This window comes from Lupinus angustifolius, chromosome LG11 (genome assembly GCF_001865875.1).
Source record: "Lupinus angustifolius cultivar Tanjil chromosome LG11, LupAngTanjil_v1.0, whole genome shotgun sequence".
NCBI lineage: Eukaryota > Viridiplantae > Streptophyta > Magnoliopsida > Fabales > Fabaceae > Lupinus > Lupinus angustifolius.
In genome coordinates this window covers 23,420,353-23,425,049 of record NC_032019.1, presented here as the reverse complement: position 1 = coordinate 23,425,049, position 4,697 = coordinate 23,420,353, and positions in this window count along the sequence as shown.

Below are 4,697 nucleotides of genomic sequence, written 5' to 3'. Positions count from 1 at the left end.
AGTTTTCTGTTTTAAAAACATTTTTGTGAGTTTGATGTACTCATCATGCAGGTCATTGAATGAAGTTTGTAATTCAGAAGAATATAGTTTTGAGTCATTTACCTCTTCATCATCGGAATGATGAGATACCATCAAGGAGAGATGTGTTTGTTCCTCATTTTTTGGTTTAGAGGCGGAACTGGTATCGTTGTCTTCCCAAGCTATGTATGCTCTTCTTCCGGTCTTTATTTCATTATTTCCCTTGAATGAATTCTTTTTCAAATTTGGACAATCCATCTTCATGTGGCCAACCTTGCCACATTCGAAGCATGTAAAATTCTGATTTGAAGTAGAGGCATCGTTGTTTTTGGTGAACTTTCTTACTTGTCCAGTTCTACCACCTTTATTCCTTTTGAGGAATTTGTTGAATTTCTTCACAAGAAGACTCATGTCTTATATCTCTTCTTTATCGGATTCATCCTCTGATGACTCATATTTGTCAACTTTTGCTTTTAGAGAAATATTCTTCTTTTCTTCTCATGTTCTTCATGTTGATCCAGTTGGTTGAGTTCTAACTCGTGTTCCTGCAATTTTCCAAATAACGCAGCCAAAGACATTTTCGATAAACTTTTCTTTTCAGAAATGGTTGTTACCTTTGGTTGTCATGTTCTGGTAAGTGATCTTAGAACTTTCAAGTTCAAGTCACTGTTAGATAATACCTTACCAAGAGCAAGAAGGTGATTTGTAAGATGGATGAATCTCTTTTGAAGATCCAATATCTTCTCTCGAGGTTTCATTCGAAACATTTCATATTCTTGAGAGAGAGTGTTTAGCCTTGACCTTTTTACTTCCTCCATTCCTTCATGTGTGTCTATAGAGTATCTCACATTTCCTTGGCAGATTTACAGTTAGATACTCTAAAAAACTCATCAACTCCAAGAGCAGAAGTGAGGATATTCTTTGCCTTTAGGTCATATTGCACCTTCTTCTTGTCTTCATCATTCCATAAAGATTTAGGTTTTATTTCCCTTACACTATTTAAAACTGTGAAGGGTTCATATGGACCACTTCACTTAGGACCTAGTTTTTGCTCGGTTCAATTTTTGTTAGATAATTTTGCTACTGCTTATAGTAGAGGGTTGAGTCTCTGTTTTTTTAGTTTGTTATCTCTCCTTATTTATTGAAAAAATAAATCCTATTGACCCGATGGCTAACCAAATTTCAAAAACAATCTCATTTTCATGCTTTTAAACGAACTATTGGTTGAACCATTTTGATCCATCCAGAAAATGGTTTAACCTAGGTAGCCCATTAAAAATTCCTGGGTTTTCCAACTCGATTGCTTTGAATTAAATATAAGTAAATGAGACAAAAAAACATGTAACCACAGAAGAAGTAGAAATCATGCTGCTCTAGATTTGACTGGATGATGAAACACAGTGAAGGACCGTGAATAATAACAAAAGTTAAAAGTAGTAATGAAAAGACAAAAAATGTCTGAGAAACCAATTCCAGCCTGATAACGCTAGATCAATAATCATCCTCCTAGGTTTGCTTTTTGCAATTTCGGGTTGAGTAGTAATGGAATTCGACCAGGGTATTGGGCTTATCGTTTTATTGTTTTAATTAAATGGGAAATAAATATAGCCTATCATATTTATTTGAATAAGATATCAGTTGATTATTTTTTTTACTTTGCATACTTTATTATATTTATGATCTATTTCTTTAGTTTTCAATTTATATTACAAAATCACACTATTATGTGTGTATCATTATTACTTTTAATATATATAACTATAGTCTCTTCTGATCCGACTGATCGGTTTAATCGATTAAATGGATCATTATTACTTTTAATATATATAACTATAATCTCTTCTGATCCGACTGATCGGTTTAATCGATTAAATGGATCAAACTGAAAAGAGGACTCATAGAGAGTGACCTTATCATTATGACAAACCTTAAGGGCTCAATATAGAATTACCCGTTATTGTTTAATAATAGCCTTGGCCTCCATGAAACCCTTGAAAAATAAGAAACCTAGGACCTCAAAGGACTCCAACTTATCTTTAGTTAGCAATCTCAATAGCACGCCTCCATCTGTTCTCAACAATCTTTAGTTTTGGATGGAAATTCTAATTGAATATTGGGGGACCCTCAGATTCTATCTCTCGATTGGAATGGAAAGTTTTTCAACAAAGCTTCAATGATTGTATTCTATATGGGATGGGATGACTTAATAAGCATCCAAAGTTTTAAAAATTAGTTCCTAGTGTTGAGGGCATCAAGGGTTACTTAAAAACTCAATTCCAGTTTTTCCTCACATGCCATCATTCTCATATATGATTGGCTATGAGAAAAATATAAACTGCATTTGACAAAAATGATATTTTGTAGCTAATGAAACTCGTACTTTTTTACCATTTCTTTGTGTCTGGTAAGAAACAAATTAAATTATGTCACTAAAGCTTCTTTTACTTTTTAAAATGTTGAGTTTAATGAAGGAAATTTTAAGCATAATTTGACACTAGTCAATTATTATGAGTGTAATATTTATACACTGATGTGTAAATATTTACACACAGTTAATGTATCATTCATTACTTATTTGGATTACTTTTTTTAAATAGTTAATGGGGAGCACATCTTTTATCCCATATTTTATGTCACTTCATGTGTCATAGGTTATGATTGATTCAAAAATTATGTTTAGGTTAAAAATTTAATTATTAAATATTTTTGTTACTAATCATAGTGACACAATATTGTGGGAAAGAATATGTAGTTGTAGCCATAAGTTATATTTAAATATAAATGGTAGATGATACAATAAAGATATATAAAACTCATCATGATACATTTTTTCTCATTATGTTAAGCTAATCCCCATTAGCAAGAGCTAAAAATAGGGGTCGTCGAGTTATTAGCCACTTTCAAATCACCCGTCGAAAATAAAACAACACCGATCAAATTTTTTATATACTGTGGAGGCCTCGTCATCCTATAGTATCAACTTAATTTGAACGATCTCCTTGTTACAGAGTAAATGTTTGTTCTTCTAGACTACAACAGACCTTCATGGACTAGATCCTAATTTCACCTTCCACAAGATCTAAATGGACCCAAAATACAAACATGTTTTGTCAAACTAAAGGAAAGTAACACTGGAGCGAGAAGCTATAATACAAAGTTAGGTCAAAGACCTATGACAATCTAGGTTCATCCAGGAAATCAAATATTAAAGTTGGTTGTCCAACATTGTGATGGTCAAAAAAGCGAACCATAAATGAGAGATATGTGTGAATTATACAGAATTAAACCAAGTTTGTCCCAAAGACCAATATCCTGTACCAAACATAGACAAGTTGGTGGATAATCCTCTGAATACAACCTCATGTCTATTAAGGGAGCATACTCGGATATAAACTCAACCTAGCTCAAACATCTAAATTATATAGCCATGCACCTAAATTCTTCAAACAGCTTCAAATAAATCATAGGATTTATTATAGAAGTTTTTCATACTTGGGTAATCATATATTGTTTTATTAGTGGAAAAGATTGACTTTCATTATAACTACCAGTAAAGCTTTACAGTGTGTGATTAAAGTCACGTGTAAAAAACTATACTTTATTTTACCTATTGTTTACCGTGTATGTTATCTTGAACAATATTTGTGCAGGTTGCTTCGCTTTAAATACACTGTGATTTGAAGTAGCTAAAGTAGTTCTAGAAGAAAATTTGCGATCAAGTATTTCCACTGAGTTGCGCAATAGCTTTCAAGTGTAAGGACCAGCACATAACTGAGTTTTTTTTTTGTTTTTTAGTAACTACATATTATAGTTGTTGTTGTTGTGTTGTAAGGGTTGAGAGACCCCATGTCGGTGAGAGACCCCATGTCGGTGAGAGACCCCTTTAGTATAAAATTATTTTTGCTGTTAAAAAAGAAAAATATATATTGAGAGTGTAAAAGTTTTAAATATTGACATTGTATCATCTACTATTTATATTTAATTATTATTAATTTTTATTTAGAAATTATACAAGTAAATAATAAATAATATATTGAGCATAAAATATAACACAAACACTATATAAATATTACATTTCAAAAAATATACGATATCAACTTATATTAAAGACCAAAATTAGCCACCATAACAATTTCTGTCACCAAGAAGGCAAGAACAACTCTGGTTTTCAAGATTCTACTTGTTTGTTCAATATTATATTTACCGGTCAAATTTTATTTTTGCAAAATCTATAGCTTAAAACATTATTTTCTAGTATGTGTTGATATGATTTTTTAGATTTTAAATTTAGAAAATTGAAGAAAACATTTAGAATTTGTTTCATTTTTTCTATTAGTCAAAAAATTAGATTGATAACTTTTTCTAAGTTGTATCTCAATATGATATATTTATTTTAATTGATCAAAATGTCAATTTTATCAAAAGTATATTAGTTACGTTGTCTTTTGATGTTTTGATATGACAATATTATCATTTCACTAACTTGTAAATTCCTAGGAGAGTTCATAAACAATTGTAATGTACGCGTGTTAAACAAAAAAAAAGCTTAAGCAAACTTGTGTGTCAAAGAAAATATGATGAGGTTTGTTAAACTTCATCCATGTTCAAACTTATTGTTACCATTCATTCATGGAAAGCTTCATCTCCTTCTTCCTTCTTTCTTTTCCTTATTGGGCTTT